Source organism: Pelophylax lessonae (assembly GCF_965119305.1).
Source record: "Pelophylax lessonae genome assembly, chromosome: 4".
In the NCBI taxonomy this organism is placed as follows: domain Eukaryota; kingdom Metazoa; phylum Chordata; class Amphibia; order Anura; family Ranidae; genus Pelophylax; species Pelophylax lessonae.
In genome coordinates, this window is record NC_138771.1 from 251509691 (window position 1) to 251530195 (window position 20505).

Consider the following 20505-nt stretch of genomic DNA (forward strand, 5'->3'; position numbering starts at 1 on the left):
GTAACCAACCTCCACATGTGGCAGATCAAATGCTGAAAGATTATTGTAAAACATGAACAAAAACTATATTCAAAGCATATCATTTCCAAACAAAATAAATCCAGCAGAATACATAGTTCTCTTTAAAGGTTTAAATTATTTTTATTTTTAAATGTATACATTTTTTTACAAGACATGTTTTTAAAAAGTATACAAACTGCTGAATTTTAACATCCGCAACAAAGAACACAAAAGGTCATAAATGCTGGATTATCATTAGAGCCACCCACACCATAATAATCACTGTTCAGTGCAAAGCATTAGTAATTACCCACAGCTGTTACACCACAATAATATTGTACAATAAGGATTATTGTAATAAACACAGGGAGTTCCATTTGCAGGAAAATAATAAAAACCATACAGTACAGCTAATTAACTAATTAATAAGACTTAGAGACAAACCAGTGCTGAAGGGTGAAATTACTGTTTGAGACATGTACACATGCAAAATAACATGCAAGATGAAGGGTGTTTATTTCATTTTATTCCTTTACCAACAAACTCCAAAGAGCATGATAGAGCGTACAGAGCCAGATAAGGACCTGTTCTGATGAAGCTTGTTGTCTAACTTTCCTACAACAGGCATGGACATACAAAGGCACACCTTCGACCTGTGTGAGTAATGGTCAAGTAAACCACCATAATGTTAATTTTATAATCATTACATGCCTCATTTGATCACTTAGAATATTAGGAGCTTCCCAACACAATGCAAAATAGTTCCCATAGATGACGCAAAAAGAATCTCATAAGTGCCGTGTGGTTGGGTGGTTTGAATATTCCTGGAGCTATTCCTGGAGCTATTTTCCTCTCTCCAATGTCTAAATATAGTTAGGCGTGTAGCCAATAAAAGGTGGGAAATTACTGTCCTTATGGATAGGGGTGTGGTTTTGCTTTCTAATGATAGGATCCCCATTGCTGGAGACAGTCCAAGATCTAGACCTGTAAGAATCGTCACAATTCGTTCTACCTAAGACCAGAAGATTTGTATTTTAGGGCATGCCCACAGGATATGGATTAATGTGCCTGGAGCCCCACACATCCTCCAGCACTCTGCGGAGGTATTTGGGTAGATTTTTGACAGTCGGTATGGTGTTAGGTACCACCTCAGTATTATCTTTTGATGTAACTTCCATAAGTCAACACTTTTGGTAGAGGAATATACTGTGCTAAGAGATTACTTCCAATGTTTAATGTGATACTCCTTACCTATATCTAATTCTCACGCTAACATTGATGGGCTTTTAACACATACGGTTTTCTCTTGTAGATGAGCATATATGAGAGAAATTCCCTTGCATTAAGTTTTTTTGTCATTGGAAGTATTTAACCAAACCTACCGGTAGTTCTATCTGTATAGTGTGATTCCCCTTAAATAAATGGGCTATTTGAATGAATTTATATTGTTCCATCTGGGGGAGGTTGTATTTTATTTGAAATGCTTTAACCAGTTGGAGGGCAGAGCCTTCAAGTATGTCTTCTAAGTAAGTAATGCCTTTATCCCTCCAGTTACTCAGATTAATATCTGGAATGAGGAAAGGCAATGCGGATAGGGGTAGTTTAACAAGTGATACGGCGCTGCTCCATTTTTGGGATTTACAGAGATGAGTCCAAGCGCAAAGAGATACTAGAATAGAGGGGGCACGTTTGTTATCAAGATTTCTGTTATGGGGTGCTGTCAGTAGGAAGTCCAGAAGATTCCCTCTCAGGAATTGGGATTATTCCAATTCAACCCACAGGGGATTACTGGCGGGGGATATCCGATTAATAAATTGCGTCAGTATTGACGCAAAATAATAGTCTTGGAGTTGCACATGGCCTATACCTCCCACATTCCTATGTTTGATCAGCTTATGAACGCGCATCAAGCTTTTTTGCCCTTCCATATATATTAGTTTAACTTGCTTTGTAGGCTATGAAAATAGAAGTTGGGCAATGGAATTGGTAAATAAGTATAATAGCTGTGGCAGGATTTGCACAGGATCTTAAAGGCTGCTAGCCGTCCTGACCATGAAACTTCAACTCGAGGCAAACTATCCAATTCAGCATTAAATTAATTTTGAAAGGGAACGTAATTTGCCTTGACAAGGTCCTCTATTCTGGATGTGAGAGTAATGCCTAAGTATTTAATTCTGTCTTCCATCCATTTGTTATGAAGAGGGGAGCGTAAGTATGAGGCCAAAGGTTCCATTAATACATTAAGAATCAATATGGATAGGGCACAACCCTGCCTTGTCCCACTGGTAATCTCAAAGGACAGAGATAGAGCTCTGGAAACATACACTTGGGTCATTGGTCCAGTATATAATGCCATGATGGCTGAAGAAATCAGTCCTGTAAAACCACATTTAGAGAAAACATGTGCTAAATATTCCCAATGCATCCTGTCAAACACCTTCTCTGCATCCAGCGCCAGGAGCAGAGAAGGTGTTTTGTTTTTATTGGCTAGATGAATAACATTGAGAAGACATCTTGTGGCGTCTGCTGTCTGACGTCCCTTGGTAAAATCTGTCTGATCTCTATGTATGAGTAAGGGTAATATACCCATTAATCTGGTGGCCAGTAGTTTAGCGTAAATTTTGAGATCAGTGTTGAGTAGCGATATGGGACGAAAATTTTGAGGTATATCTGGCGCCTGCCCTGGCTTAGGCAGTGCGATTATCATAGCTTTAAGCATTTCCGGGGGGGGACAAGGAGGAGGCAGATGCAGCACTACAAATTCCTATTAAGTGAGGAGTCAGGACATCCTGGAAGGTTTTGTAGTATTCCCCAGTGAAATTGTTTGGGCCCGGTGACTTATTGTTAGGTAATGACTTAATGATGCGCTGTATTTTGGACACATCCACTGTGTAGTTAAGTTTCGCAAGATGTTCCTCTGACAGTTTGGAGTGATAAATCATTTGTAAAAAATCAGCAATTAGAGGGGGGCATGGCGACCGCCGTTCTGACTGGCTGCATGAGCTGAGAGCACTTCTGCTGATCGGGTGATTGCCGCAGAACGAGGGACCTCTGAGACAAACAACTACCATATCCCCTATCTAAAAGCACGGAGCACCTACCGAGATGCCCAGGAGACGTTGTGAAACCCCGCAATCGCTCAAAATAATGAGTCTTTTCTCTGCCGGACTACACTAAAATGGCGGTGGTGCCTGCTCCTCACACTCCATGGGCGGTGCTCTAGTGACCGCCCAGCAGCATCTCCTTCTCACAGCGGACAGAGTGGAAAGAGCGCTGCCTGATGCAGCTGAGTGCCATTTCCCATCTACAGGCAGCCCAGCTAAACAGAGGCCCAGGAGGGACACAGCAGACCATCATGCTGAAACAAGTTGTGATACCTTTGATCCAGAGGTGAGTGCCTTCCCTTAACATCCTTTCTCTAAACGCTAACGGTCTAAACTATCCGGCCAAGAGACACTCTATTTGGAAGGAAGCAATCCACCATAAGGCAGACATATTGACTATTCAGGAAACTAATTTCCAGGACACCACCACCCCGAAGCTCCACCAACCGAACTTTACACGTTTTTCTCTCTGCAGCCCCAACAAAGAAGAGAGGGATTCTCCTTGCTGTCAGAGACTCGTTTACTTTGCACTACTCGGTACTCAACAAGGACAGCAGATATGTGATATTAATATGCACTGTCAATAACAGACTCCTAATGCTTGTTTCTCTGTACGCCCCTAATTCACACCCTCTGAGATTTTTGAACAAACTACTTAAACAAATCTCTAGAGTGCCAAAGGGCAATTTAATCATATGTGGTGATTTTAATATAGTACCAGAACCTAAAATTGATTCCTCTTCACTGAATAGAAGTAGAGCTCCGTCACTGCAGAACCTTCTATACAGGGAAGACCTTTACGATGTGTGGCGATGTTTACACGCTAACAAGAAGGATTATACCTTCTTCTCTTCCAGACACAGATCCTACTCTAAGATAGACCTATTCCTAGTTAACAAATGGCTCCTACAATCGACTACATCCTTCCGCATACATGACATTACCTGGTCGGACCATGCAGAGACTAACCTTACACTCCAACTAGGCAACTGCACCCCTAGAAAATCCATCTGGCACTGTAACAATAGCATACTACAATCCCCTGACAACAACAACTTACTAACCCAACACTTGGACACCTTCTTCTTTACTCACAATGATACCCCAGACTTCTCACCCACAACAATTTGGAATGCGCATAAAGCGTACATGAGAGGCATATTAATCCAGCTGACTGCCACAGCAAACAAACATCGACAGACTGCCATCATCAATATACTGCAGGAATTACGCACACTTGAGGCCAAGAATAAAGAAAAGCCTACAGCGCAAACCTCAGACAATATCACGACACTTCGTACTACTCTACGTGAGCATATGGTTCAAGACCACAATAAGTATATGCGATCACTCAAGATATTATATTACTCACAACACAACAAAACGGCAAGTTCTTGGCAAATAAATTAAAGGCACGCAGAACTAAATCCAGAATACCCTTTCTTATACACCCATTTACTAATGCCAAACTAACAAACCTTTAAGAAATAGCAGACGCTTTTTCAGATTGTTATGACTCCTTATACAATTTTTAAAATTACTTAACTAAACCTCAACCTACTGAAGAAGATATTAACAAAATTCTTGGACAAAATGTATCTACCTTCTATCACCCAAACCCAACTGTCGTTCTTAAACTCCCCATTTACCACAAGAGAAATTATTAAAACAATAGATACATTGCCCAATGAAAAATCTCTGGGCCCGGACGGCTACACAAACGAGTACTATAAACTGTGCAAGCACACACTATCCCCATACCTCCTAAAACTATGCAACAAATGCAAAAAAAATGACTTAATTCCCGACTGAAATGTTGAGCGTGCATATTACCACACTTCCTAAACCAGGTAAAACGCCGGACACCCCATCCAACTTTAGGCCGATATCACTACTCAATACTGACGTCAAAATTTTTGCCAAGCTACTGGCAAGACGCATGTCGACTATATTACCCTCTCTGATCAAATCCGACCAAATGGGATTTGTGTCTGGAAGACAAACATCTGATGCCACAAGGAGAATTGTCAATCTAATCCACTATGCCAAGACTTCCAAAATGCCTTCTCTGCTTCTTTCGTTAGATGCAGAGAAGGCGTTTGACAGAGTCCACTGGGGATACATGACCTGTGTATTAAAGAAATTTGTTTTCCAAGGCTTCATGTATGACGCCATACTATCCTTATATGGCACACCATCGGCGCAAATATACACATCAGGGCTACTTTCCAAAATGCTACCTATAACCAATGGAACTAGACAGGGGTGTCCCCTATCACCTACTATTTTTAATCTCTTGATAGAGCCCCTTGCAGAAAGGATACGCTCCCACCCCCACATTTCATGGTTCAAATTGCAAAAAGAAACACACAAAAAAAAAGCCTATTTGCTGATGAGGTCATACTTTCACTAACTAACCCCTTGAGTTTGCCCACTAGGCACTAATGGAATTCAGCATTGTCTCCTACTACAAGGTAAACTTTACTAAATCTCTCATTCTGCAGCTCAATCTACACACCAATATGAGAATAAACCTAGAGAACTCATTCCCGTATACCTGGAATGATAACGGAATCCCATACTTAGGTATCATTCTTACGCCACTGACATCATCATTAGTAGAAGCCAACCTTACGCCACTAATTAAAAAGATAACTCAACAATTACAGCAAACTCGTTTAAGGAAATTTCATGGTTAGGAAGACTGCCAGCACTTAAAATGATGGTGCTTCTGCAAATACTATACATATTCCACACTTTCCCTGTTCCAAAAGCACCTTCTTACCTCATAACTATTCAACGGATTCTCAAGAAATACATATGGGAAGGCAAACAACCTAGATGCTCCCAATCACATATGATTAAACATAAATCGGCAGGAGGACTAGGCGTGGTGGATGTAACAGACTAGTATGTAGCTACCCAAATCACCCATATTAAGCAATGGTTTAAAACACCCTCAGGCACAAAATGGGTTCAAGCAGAAGCAGCCTTGGGAAAACACACTACCTGCCTAACCTGCTCCTAGTGGATAGCTGGAAGCAGCTCCCAGTAAACTCACTACCACTAACGATCCAAGCGACGCTTAAAGCATGGAGAATACTGATAACAAATCCTCGAAAAAACACCCAACGCCAAACCACTGAAAAACCTGATAGAAACATTGGAGATTCTACTACCTTACCTCCCCTTACGTAATTGGAAAGACCGCAATATACATTGGTTGGAAGATATTATTGACGAAAACACTGTAAAATCCTTCTCAGACTTCAAATCCAAATATAATTTACCCAAATCTGAATTTTACACTAATATCTGAATAGCTAAGTTCATTAAAAATAACCCTGCACCACAAATCCATTTACAGACCTCAATTCAAGCTTTCTTACTACCCGAGTCTCACCCCAAGAAGGGCATATCTCTCTTCTATGAAATTCTACAGAATAAAAAAATATTTCATAAAACAGACCCTATGCTAAAATGGGAATCAGATTTACATAAATCCTTCAATCCTGAACAATGGACCTTAGCAATCAAATACTCATATAATATTTCCAAATGCAGGAAATCACTGGGAATTATCACACAAACTAATTTTAGTTGGTATCATACCCAGTTCAAACTATGGAGGTTTTATACCTCATATTTACCCCTTTGCTGGTATAATTGCGAGCAAACAGGTAACCGACTACATATTTTCTGGAATTGTAAAAGTATAACGAGTCTCTGGAAAAAAGTTTTCGAGTTAATATCCAAAACCACAGGAATCTTAACTCCCCCTTCACCTGCACTAGCATTATTAAACTTAGAAATTGAAGGATTCCCGCACCAAGTACGGGTACTTGTTGCACATATCCTGTTGGCAGCCAAAATGGTAATAACCACAAACTGGAAAGCGGACAAATCACTAAACGTCTCTGATGTGATCAACACTATAAACCTCACTTGTGAATATGAAAAAAGTGTAGTTATAAGATCTAACACCTATAACAAATTCAAAACCACATGGCAAATGTGTTTAACAAGGTCCAACGTAACCACCATAATCCATACTTGAACTAACTAACCTCCAGAATGAGCGTACGAGATGCTCAAATCCCCCCCCTCCCACCCCTCCACTGGTGTGTCACTCAGGTATCCCAATACATTGCGAGTACTTCTTGTGTTTTTCCTTGATTGTTGTATCATCCTCTACGTTTCATTTCTTACCTTGTTGAAAATCATATGTCATGAATACTGTATTCTCATTACAAATTCAAGCTATGAATCCATGACAATGTACATATTGTTACTTATCATGAAAACCTAATAAAAATATGTTGAAAAGAAAAAATCAGCAATTATAGCTGACGTGGGTTTCGGTATAGAGGGGTAATTTTTAAGGTTCTACAGCGAGGCATAGTAATGGCTGTATGCATCTGCTATAGCCTGTGGATGGTATTGTTTAGTATGATTTTGAGGATGTACAACATAAGGAATTTGGGATTTATATCTCTGTACCCTAAGTCTATTGGCTAGAAAAAAAAAAGTTTTCCTGCTCTGTTACCACTGGCACAATAGGACATCTTAAGTCTCCTAGAGATCTTTTCAAAGTCCCCCAGCAATACCTGAGTGCATGACGGATCTGTAGCAATTGGTCCATTAACGGTTGGGTGGGCTTCTGTTTGTTTAGGGTATCAATTTTGGATATTAGTGTTTGAATGTACTGCTGCCTTATCCTCTTAGCCCTCGCCCCATGCTATATAACGATGCCTCTCATGTAGTCTTTGTGTGCATTCCACACAACAAATGGGTCATCAACCGTGTTTAAATCAGAAAATTTTCGTAACTGCTGTTTAAACTTAGCCTTGGCCGAAGCACCCTGAAACAAATGCGAGCTAGATTGCCATATATATGTGTTGTTGGTTGCCAAGGGGTCTTCTATGACTGGTTTAACTGAGGCATGATCCGACCAGGTGATGTTATTAATCACAGAAGCTTTAGCTCTGAACAGCGGTCTCCTGTCCACAAGAAATAAGTCAATTCTACTATATGACTTATGGCTAGTTGAGAAGAATGTATAGTCACGCTCTCCAGCGTGTAGGCACCACCAAATGTCGTAGAGTTCATAGGTACATAGGGAGGACTTCAGCGTTGGTGGAGGCCTCTTCGGTTTAGAAGTCGCATCAAGGGATGGATCTGGAGTAGCGTTAAAGTCCCCAAACACCAACAACTCCCCCCGACGTAGAGTGTGGATTATTTTCATAATTTTGTGGAAAAAGTTTATTTGCCTGGCTTTGGGAGCGTAGATATTCGCCACGGTGTAGGTAGTGGAATGGATGTCACATATAATAATTAAGTATCGGCCTTGGGGGTCCATTAGTGATTGGTGGAGTTTAAAGGCCACTGAGTCTCTTATTGCTATCATCACCCCTTTTTTTTTTTTGATCAGCATTGGCTGTGTAGATGTGGGGAAACCTAGGGTGAGTGAAAGCAAGGGGAGCCGTGTTGCTGAAGTGTGTCTCTTGGATGCAAAGAATGTTGCATTTCTGTTGCAGAGCTTCCCTTCATAGAGATCTACATTTTTCCGGATAATTTAGGCCTTTGGAATTCATTGAGAGGAAAGTCACTGCCATTGGTCGTTGAGGAAAATGAGGTGAGTAGTGTACGTTGCATTGTTTGCACTAACTTAATTGGGACAGTAGGCCTCTTGTAGATGCAGGAGAGTGTTGCAGTTGTATTCAGCTTCCAAAAATCTGATCCCCTTCTATCTTTTACTATGGTAGGGAAGAAAGAGAAACTTCCGACTGAAAAAATAAAAGGATAGAGCACAAAACAAAGAAAATAGGAACATTGGTTAACTGCTGCACGTGGCAAAGCTATGAAAGTCATAAACCGAGTGTGACTCATTTTCACTCAAGAGTGCAAGGGGGGAAATATCCAAGGATAAAAGTTCAGATCTGAGGGTAACCTCCCACGTGGGAACCTGAGTAGAGATGAAAAGCTCATAGGTTTTCTAAGTATGAGAGCATGCGTTTTTGGCTGTTACCATGCGCCAATCCGGATGAATTCTGTTGGGACTTCCTGTTTGTTTGGGTTGATCTTGTGGTTCAAGGAGAATTCCCCATTTCATCAGGAGGGCCACACCCCTCTCCACAGAATCCACTTCATGCACGGATCCATCTTTAGTTACTATTCATTTTGTTGAAAATCCCCATTTGTAACTTAGGTGGTGATTTCTGAGTGCTTTAGAAATAGTGTTGACAAGTCAGCAGAGAACTGCAGGTTGGAGTATGGAGCCTGGGAGTTGTTCCCTATTTCTGGACACAGTCATCAACAGTTCTTTAACATGGTAGAAATGTAATCTCAATATAACATCTCTGAGTATGCTGTCCGGAAGATGTGAGGGTTTGGGTAGACAGTGAATTCTGTCAACTGTTATATCTAAGACAGGCAAGTCTGGCATCATTGTGTTAAATACCTGAGTCACATATTTGCAGAGATCTTGTTGCTGGACTGACTCAGGAATCCCCCCTGATCTTCACATTATTTCTCCTTGTCTCCCATATCAGCTAATTTGGCCTTGATTTTATCCATGTCTTCCTCGTGATTGTCATTAGCATCTACTAGGTCATTAATCATTGATGCATATTCTCCCATCTTGGATTCTATATGATCAACCCTAGATGAAACTGACTGTAATTCTGTGCTGAACTTATGTACACAAAAAATCATATCTAAATGGAGTGAGTTCCTCAGGGAAACCAACATGTCCTTAAGGACAGTGTCTATGACAGGTTGGTTAGTGGTAGGGAAAAGATCTATGGAGTCTGGCAAATCCCTAGTATCATACCCAGAATTATGAGAGCTCAACTCATTTCCAGAATTCAAAGTATCCATCCGCATTCTTGATTTCTCTGGGCTTCCAGATGCAGATGTGGACAGGGAGGATTGCAGGCTTTTCAGTGGGCTGCTTCTTTTTTGTGTCTGGCCTCTTTTGCATGAGTTCTGTACAGAGGATGAGGTTGGTGTAGGAGATGGGCCAGCTCCATCTTGCTTAGGCCCTGGAGTGAAGAACTCTGTTAACTCGTGGGGATGGCTGTCCTTCTTCTTACGGGTTATGGCTGTGATCTCTGGGTGTTCTGCAGTCAGAACGCCACAATGGGGAGGTGGATGGCTGCCCTGATAAACCATGGTGAGACGATGAGTTCCCGTTGGTACGAGAGCTCATGATCAGACGTCCATTGCGGTCTCTGGCTAGCTCTGCCCCCCTTGTCTAGTCAAGTAGTATAGCCCTATCACAGCCTTATTGCTGTGTTAAACAAAAAAATATGGAGACACATTTATAGAGCATGGTTGGGTTTTTTGTACAAATGTACACTTTGCTTGCTTCATGACTCACTTTAGTAGGTAATTGCCATGAATAAATGTTTCTGACTACAATTAATTTGCCCAGGCTGTACTAAATGTATTCACTAAATCTATTTTTATTTTTATTTTTTTCTATTATAAAAAAAAAGCTAGCCACTTCAGACTTTATTATTTTTCAAACTATCCTAAACCTATGTTTATGCAAAGGCAAAATTTTGTTCTCCAAATTAAAATGTCACTATTCTGTTATCTCTAGCTAGAAGTCACAGACTACCACAAAGATTACTTGGTGATAATTTACTACAGTCATAAAAGCCAACCTGTGTGAGACTGTAGCTAGCTAAGAAAACCAATATGTATCTATTACCCTTGTTGTTTTCTCTTTTTGATATTTTGATGATCATTTATTTATACTATTAACAATATTTTAGAGAATTGCTAATAAAATGTATCCACTATACTTGCAGAAGCTCTACTTTACAATGTGAACCTAGAGTTTCAGTAGCCAACATCAGCTACTATACCATGCTTGACACATAAAGCATAATGCTGTATGCATGGAAAATCATTAATTATAGCCTTAGACACTTGTTACTATATAGGGTCTCTGAACTGCACCTGCTGTGCTTTTAAAAAATCCTATTACATTCATGTATTATTAAACTGGTCTCTTTTTCAATTGTGTCAGCAACACACATATGGCCCATATCATCTATTATCTAGCTGTAACTGTAGACGTTGAAGAATAAGCTTGTACAATGTTACAGAAAAAAAGGATATACATTGTGTAAAACAAATTGTTTATTTGATATGTGACACCTGTCTTTACTTGTGTTTAATTGCAGTGCTTTATTAGAAGCAGTATGTTTTTTGATGTATGTCTAGACTTACATAGATTGCTGTCAAAGAAGAACAGCCCACTAAATGTCACATCCAACAGAAAATGAACAGATATAACTTACATAAAAGGTATGACAAAAGTCACAGTTCACTTGTTATCATTTGAGCAGCAGTCTCTTATGGCTAATAGTATATATAGAAAGACTTGAGAACATAAATGTCAGTTGCATTTCTCCTTGACAAGAATGGCCAGGCTCATGAATTGAAAGTCCTCCTGAGTATATACCATATATTATAGATTCCAACAAACTTCTATACAGTGAATAAAGATGAAAATGCCCCCTTTATATAGGAAAGTCCTTTCTGCGGTTATATTCTAAAAATGATCTGCCTTTCTTAAAAAGTCACCTTGTTTTTCATTTTTTTTTGGGGAGGACTGCAACACCAAATTCAAATGTTTGTCAACATGAGTGGGTTAGCATAATTAAAGTGGGTGTAAAGTCAGAAGGTTTTTTTTATCTTAATGCATTCTATGCATTTTAGACAAAAAGCCTTCTGTGTGCCCCTCAGCCACCCTAATACTTATCTGAGCCCATCTTGCTCCAGCAATGTTGCAGGAGTGTATTGGCCACCCGAGACTCTCTCTCCTCATTGGCTGCTGTCAATCAAATTCAGTGAGCCAATGAGAATTGGGGTGGGGCCAGGCAGTGGCTCCTGTCTGAATGGGCACAGGGAGCTGTGGCTCGGCCCAGGTGCCTCCATAGTAAGCTGCTTGCTGTGGGGGAACTCAACGAGAAAGAGGGGCCAGGAGCATCGAAGAGGGACCTGAGAAGAGAAGGATCTGGGCTGCTCTGTGCAAAACCACTGCACAGAGCAGATAGGTATAACATGTTTGGTATTTTTAACAAAAAAAAAACAAAAAACAAGACTTCACAATCACTTTAGGTAGCTACATGCTACATGTTGAAGCATAGAAACATAGAAGAGTGACGCCAGAAAACTACCAAGTGGTCCACCAAGTCTGCCCCATTTATACTATGATATGGTAGCCCAGGATCACTGCCAGCCACTTCTAAAAGGTGACAGTCTTTACTAAAAATGCAAATATTCCAAAAACAAAATAGCTTACTTCATCAAAAGAACACAAAACAGTTCACACTCTGGTTCAAAGGCACAAAACAAGATAATGGCACACAGCCACTATACTGTTACCAAACTGGGTTTTGGAGCTTCCCATCTGCTCCCAGGGGGCCTAAAGAGGAGGCTTTCACAGTCAGAAACTGTGGCTCTTTCCCAAGCTCATTCAGGTGAGTTCAGCTCACTCTCTCACTGGCAAGTGCCGAATGACTACTCTTCCTTTTATGAACTTACACCCAAGTTGATATATAAACATATAGTTCAGCGCTGCTGAATATTCAATACTGTGAACAACTATTAAATCACAAAAGACAATAATAATGAGTGCATAAACATAATAAACATTTAAAATGTGTAAAGTAAAAGTCTTTTATAAATATATATTCATCTGCCATGCTCCAGTCTTATTAAACAAATGAATTTGTGTTACCACCACCAGGTGAATTGAACGCTCACCTCACTCCTGTTAATAACAGATTTATTTTACAACTCCCGCCAGTCACTCTGAAGTGGTTGTAAAACTTCCTTCCTAAGATCTAGTACTCCCATCAGGGCCAATACTCCTCACATAGACCACATGTAACACAGAGTGACTGGCGGGAGAGGATAGGAGTATTATTTCGCTCACTGTTTTCATTTGTTGCAAGGGGTAATTGTTAAGAAAAAGGGTTTTCTCAACTTTTTTTTTTTCTTTACAAAGATAGATTGTCAAATTATGTATATAGCTAAGCAAAATGTTCACACATTCACAAAAATGTAATAAGTTTCTTGGTGAGTAGCTGTTATCCTCTCATTTATAATGACACAATTTATTCTAAGGCTTTTAAGCCTGAGGAAGATAAATGCAAGAACTTATTCTGAAATTGGGAAGGTCTGTTGTATAAAAAAAAAAATCTTACAAAACATCGACTCAATAGAAACTGTTATCTTGCCTGGATTTTATTTGATCAAAATGAATTAGGTGGGAAACAGGGAGGGACAGTAGAGGTAATGCAGGAATAATGAAATTTCCATTTGAAAATATAATTCTACATTATGAATCAACCGATGCCTCTGTGGATATTGACTCAAATCAGAGTGATCCATGTTCAGTCCTGAATTCTGTGGATAGGTCTATTCACTTCAGTAAAAAGACCACAATAAAAAGGGGCATGTTGTATTACTATGTATTGAAAACAAGATGCATATATGAAGCAACATAGACATAGCTTACATCAGTCAAACATGTAAAACAATAATTGCTTTATTTTTAGGTTTGCTACATACTATGACACCAGTAAATCGATATTGATATTCAAGTCACTGTCTGCCATAGAGGAACATTACACAAAATCAAATTAAATGAGGATAATTATCTTATGCTGACAAAAGAATCAATACCTGCCCTATATTCTTTTTAATGCTTTTTCAAATATTGCAGTAACAACATAATTTATGCTCACTGGTTTAATGAGAGACTTAAGTTGGCTATACAAAATTCAATCAGTTCAGCAGGGACAGGCTGAATTTTGATCAATGTATCAATGTATCAATGTATCTACTGATCAACTTCTGCACAACCACCCTGTTGTAAAATTTTGCTATAGCCAATGGTCCTGATCAGTGTATTCTGAGAGCGGGGAGGTCTCCCCACTGTCAAAATACAAAGGCACAGCAGGAGGCTTCCCCCATCCACCCCGAATGTGTGGATGCGGAAATCAAGTAAATTTCTTTTGTTCAACCCACTGGTTTAACGGAAAAAAAAAAATATCTATATGTCGCCTTAGTCTTTAAAGTCAGTTAAATCTTAAATTATTATTAGTACACCCATTTTAGGGCAAGAAACATATTGAGTATGTCTTTGTATCCTCTACTTGGATGAAGTTAAATGACCAGCTCTTGCCTAATTGGTTGTAAATTGCAAAAAGTCAGTTACATAAACCTATATACCACTTGCATTGCAACTGCCCACAGTCATAGGTTGCCAGAATCATTCCACAACTGTCTGTGATTGATTTCAGGCTGCAGCATTAACTATAAAACAGTAGCAGGTCAAATAATGATTGCATTCCACAATTACCAGCAATTGCAATGCAAGTAAAAATGAAAGAGGACTGCAACAATCTAGATAATCATAGGCGATTTTTGGTGACGTGGTTCATGCAGTTTAGCCCTTATGCTATGTTTTCCACACTACATCAAACTCATGCATTAAAGTGGGCAGAAATAATTCCAGTTATGGTATATTTACTTCAAGTTATAAATAATGAGAATTTTTTTTGAAAAGTGCAATGTGATTTATGTAAAGCCAATTTATCTATATTTTTATTGGTTTTCAGATTTGGATAGAGTAGGGAAGGATTAACAACCCTGTCAGTCTTGTTGTCTTTTTCCCCACTGGGAAATTCACCCCTTCATAGTGCTTATTGTTATCTGGACCAATAGGGATTGATTTACTAAAACTGGAGAGTGAAAAATCTTGTGCAGCTGCACAGTAACCAATCAGCTTCTAGGTTTGTTGTCAAAGCTTATTTGAACAAGCTGAAGTTAGAAGTAGATAGGCTCCGTGACAGAATTCCAATTTGAAACCAGTCAAGAATAGAGGGGAAATCTTTAAAAGGGGCACACTTATTGTGGTAACGACAAGTAGTGGTAAAAACTAGGAGAGTTCCTCTTATTTCCTGTTTTGTCTACAGAATAGGTAGCAATGCGACAAAAACCTGATAGGAGGTTTACTTCTTCATGCTACATACGCATATATGCAACCCTACAGAACTGGACTTTTTTTTCTGTGGGGCCGCATCTATGGGTACCGGTGATTGTGCTAGGAGAGCGCCACACAGCACTCTCCACAGCACAGATACCGGGCTGTCACCAGGATACCCGGGTCCCATACTAATGATTGGGATCCGGGACTCCCGGTTCTGGGTCACATGTTTGTTGTGATAACCTCTGATTGGCTATCACAGTAATCAGTGGTCTGTTTTTTTTTTCTCTCTCTGAAAAGGGGAAAGAAACATTGTTTCTCTCTCATGCAGGGAGAATGTAAACAAAAGTATGCAGTAAAATAAATAAATAAATAAATATAAAATAAAGGAACAAATCAAAAATACCTAGATCAATGTTAGACCTAGGTCAGTGCCAGGGTAAGTGTTAGGGTCAATTAAAGGTCAAACATCTGGGTCAAAGATCAGGGTAAAAAGTCATGATCTGTAAATTGTGGGCAGGGTTCTTCTTTTTTTTTTTTAAAAAAAAATCATTTTTAAAAGTAGTAACAGTGTCAGTTCCTGTCAGCGTGTTTTAGGTAGGATAAAAAAAGTAAAAAGCATTACTGCAATCGTCAGGAGCAGGAGAATTTATTTTGGGTTGTTCTTTGGCGGTAGGTTAAGGTAGTAGCAAGAAATATACAGCTACATTTAAAAAATATATATTTTTTAATATTTTGGGCCAGATTACTTTTGATAAAAAAAAAAACGTCAGGAGATATCTCTTACCATTTACCACCAAATTAAAGCCCAATTTGTTCTGAAAAAACAAGGTATGTTCCACCTGGATACATAAAGTAATTGCGGTGATATGTAAAGTTTTACTAACATATGTCAAAGTTGCAAAATTGTGTTTTGGCATTAAGATTTGTTTTACCTACGCTATTCAAATTTTTAGTTTTGACTTTGTTCAGTCTTGTTTTTTTTTAACTGCCGGCAGACCGTATAGCATAGATACACGACAGCAAGGCGGCTTGGCTGCACCAGATCATGTATTAGGTACATGATCTGACACCTCTGGGTAGAGGCGCGCGCCTGCCATTTGCGACCCAGTCATGCTGTGATTAAACACAGCGGATGTCGCACAGTGGGTTCTGAGAAATGCATTACCGCTGGCACCCACCTATCGTCATAAATTTACACAGGACAGAGCACTGCCTATGCAAACAAGGCAGAGCCCTGTCCTGTCAGTGGGGAAGTATTGGATTTTCTTTCCCTTCAAAGCAAGGAATTGACTCCACTACTTGCCTTAGTAAAAGCACCTAACACAGTGCTCCAAAACACTGGCTAGGCACATATTTACCCTTAGATTTCCCTAGATGTTTAACCCCTTCCCAGCCAGTATCATTATTACAGTGATCACTGTAATAGTGTCACTGGTTCCCAAAAAGTGTCAAAATGTGGGTTAGTGCAAGAATGTCTGCCGCAATATCACAGCCACGCTATAAGTCGTTGAATGCCACCCTTACTAGTAAAAAAAAAATAAAAAAAAATAATTAAAAAAATTCCAGGATTTATCCCATAGTTTATAGATGCTATAACTTTTGTGCAAACCAATCAATAAACACTTAATAGGATTTTTGCTACCAAAAATATGTAGCAGAATACATATTGGCCTAAATTTATTAAAACATAGATAAATCTTCCGGAGGTCAAGTGGTTAAAGTTTTCAAAGAGCAAAACAAATCGTTTGGAAGGATCTTACACATTGAATAAACTATAAGACAATGAAAAGGAGACAACATGGCCAAGAGTAGGTCATATCATCATAAAACATAAGCATCAAGAAAATATAAAGTTCACATTCAGCAAAAAGGCAAATATCATACAAAAAAAAGCTCTGGTATTTATCAGTAACAATGTACCTAAGTTCAAATATCTTACATATGTATGTTAGTAACATACAGTGTGATCTTTAGTAAAGGTGTCTTAGCGGCATATAAATCAAATCCAGGATTGTATGGTATACACACGTTGTATGAGGAAACACTGAAATAAAAGAGTAGGTAACAAGGTTATAAGGAGTAAAGATTGGCAAAAGAGAGAGAGAAAATAAAAAAATATAAATAAGTGATTAAATAGGCAAATGGGGGAGCTGCGTGGGGGGGGGGGGGGGATAACCAATCTCAATATAAGAGGCCTATATGAGCACCCCACAGTTTTTGGTAGGTATAGTCATAGGTACGTGGAAAGGATAGATGAAGTGTTCCAATACCATCCAAGTGATCTTAAAAGAATCATGTTTAACCGCTTGTCGACTGCCGCACGACTATTTACGGCGGCGGTCAGTCCCTCACAGGCAAAGCGACGTAGGGCTACGTCGCTAGCCTGTGAGGCTCTGGGGAGCGAGCGCACGCCGCCGGAGGCGTGCTCCTGCTCCCGCTCGGTCACGGACCCACCCGCGCGTGTGCCCAGCGGACCCGATGTCGGGCACTCCCGATCAGCCGTTACACCGGAAGAAAGGCAGGCGGCTAATGTAAACAAAGCCGCCTGTCATTCTTCCCTGTGTAAGAATAGTGATCATACGGTTCTGCTATGTAGGACCGTTGATCACTGTTCTTACACCTCAAGACACAACCAATCACAGTTAGAAACACGCCCCTAGGGACACACTTAACCCCTCCCTCTCAAAAAAAGTTAACCCCTTCACTGCCAGTGTAATTTTTACAGTAACAGTGCATATGTATAGCACTGATTACTGTAGTAATGTCACTGGTAACCCCAAAAGTGTCAAAAATGTCAGTCAGGGGTTCGATCTGTCCGCCGCAATGTTGCAGTCCCGCAAAAAAAATCGCAGATCGCCGCCATTACTCGTTAAAAAAAAAAACAACAAAAATGACAAAAATCTTTCCATTAGTTAGTAAACGCAATAACTTTTGCGCAAACCAATCAAAATACACTTTTTGCAATTTTTTTTCCAAACATATGTAGCATAAGACAAATTGGCATATAATGTTAAAAAATTTTGATTTTTACATTTTTTTGGGGGGGAATTTCATATAAAAAAATGTGAAAAATATTGTTATTTTTGCAAAATTGATGCTCTTTTTTTGTTTATAGGGCAAGATCAAAAAATGGCACAGGTGATCAAATACCACCAAAAGAAAGCTCTGTTTGTGGGAAAAAAAGGACGTCAAATTTGTTTAGGTACAGCGTCGCACGACCGTGCAATTGTCCGTTAAAATCACGCAGTGCCGAATCGCAAAATAGGCCCTGGTCAGGAAGGGGGTAAAATCTTCCAGGGCTTAAGTGGTTAACAGTGTTTCAAGAGATTTTTATGTGACAGATAAGGGTTGATTTATTAAAATTTGCACTTTTTGAGAATGATGGTTTACACGATGAAAATGTACAAATTATTGTATTAGCACTTTATTGTGATATATGATAGAATTTAAAAGGATTTATTACACTTGGAGCACAAGTAGATAATTAGAAAACATTTTCTTTTGTCAGATTGGGGAGTGTAGATCTGCGCTGACCGATCCCATTTCCTTTTTTACTGATTGGTCTCTATCTACAGCCAGGCAGTAGCGATTTTGTGTCCTCTAATCTTGGCCATAAATACCACTGGTGTCAGATATTCTGTCATTTCCTGCTACATAGAAACAAACCAGCTTCCAGATTTTTTTTGTCAAAGCTTATTTGAAAAAGCTGAAGTTAGAAGCTGATTAAATATAATGCATAGCTGTACCAGATTTTGCACTCTCCAGTTTTAGTAAATGAACCCCATACAATCTATTTTAATAGCCCATTCTTTTAGAGACAAGGTCTGTGGTTTACGCCAACATCTGACAGTGATAGTGCGGGCAGATTGATAGTACATGCAGAGATTAAGAAATACCTAAGTAAACTCTAGTTTTGACTTTGGATATACTTTAAATACCTACATTTTTCAGGTTTCTTGCCTAATACCATATAAAGACAGAAAAGTGTTCTTTTTTATTTAAAAATTATTTTTCTTCACAGGGTTATCAAAACAGATATTTGTTTTATATTTTACCTCTTTGTTTTAAAAGGGTCTGTCAGTTTTCCAAAAAAGATGATTTGCTAGGGAGGTAACTATAAATATCTTGCATGTAGTACACAAACATTACTGACTTTCTGTAAAAGTCATATCAAACTAGTTTTAGGGTAATAAGCTTGCATTAGGCAACAACACTCCAGAATCAAAAGGTGACTGCAGTCCCTAGGCGTTCACTTACCAATGTATACTGTGTCCAGTATTTTTACAGGGAAAGTGGCTATTCCTCCCTAAAACCACCTTAAAGGGCACCAAGAACCAGTGGCCCCCATGGGTCCCAATACTGTATCCAGTATTTTTACAGGGAAAGTGGCTATTCGTCCCTGAAACCACCTTAACGGGCACCAAGAACCGGTGGCCCCTATGGGTCCCAATACTGTGTCCAGTATGTTTACAGGGAAAGTGACTATTCGTCCCTAAAACCACCTTAAAGGGCACCAAGAATCAGTGGCCCCTATGGGTCCCAATGTGAATGTAGCCTTTAACTTCCAGATGTCAGTGACAGCCAGCATGGAGCACTAAGGCATGTAGATGAAGTGATCAGTCCCCAAGCTTCCAATGCTTCTACATATCACTCAATAATGTAGGAGTTTCCGCTGTTCACCCGTTGGCCATTAACTGGTTGTGGCATCTGACCTTCTTCTTTGCCTATTCGTTTCATGACTGTTATTGGACTTTCTTGATATTTTGTTAGGTCCAGTCTGGAGTAATGCTACCCCCCCTCCCCCCCTTTCCCTTCTCTCCTCCCTTCCCTCCTTCTTCCCTCCCCTCCCCCCCCCCCCACATCGTTGCCTTATAGAGTTATGCTCTACATGTCCTGTTAACTATGCTTATGCTCTTTGAATGTTTGTATTACCTTTTTTTCCTATGAAAAATCAATAAAAATTACTGTTTAAAAAAAAAAAAAATAATAATGTAGGAGAAAATATTCTGCATGCATTTTCAAAGATTTTTTAATGGTTATTCCCTATAAAACTAAGGTAATTAAAATATATATATTCAGATTTGCTACACAATTAAAGCTCTATCTGTCCCTAAAAAACAATAGATTACATTAGAGTAGACTATAAAAGCTCGCTGAGACTCAGGGAGTTTTAAGAAAATAAATGCCTGGGGACTTAGGCCATTATGTTCATTAAGTACAGTATATAATCTATAACCCCCAACAATTTAACCACTAAATGTATTCATGATTTTATTCAAAAAAGATAGGAAGGTCCTTCTAAAAGTGTTATGATTATATATCTACTCACCTAATGACAGAAAATATGTATTGATTTTAGAGCCTATTTTTACAATTACAATTATT

The 20505-nt window shown here is 39.3% G+C and overlaps 1 protein-coding gene across 3 annotated transcripts in view; it reads right to left on the reverse strand.

Annotated features, from left to right (window-relative positions):
• Positions 1-20505, reverse strand: part of SYT1 (synaptotagmin 1) — a 754020-nt gene that overhangs the window by 463629 nt on the left and 269886 nt on the right. The window lies entirely within an intron of this gene.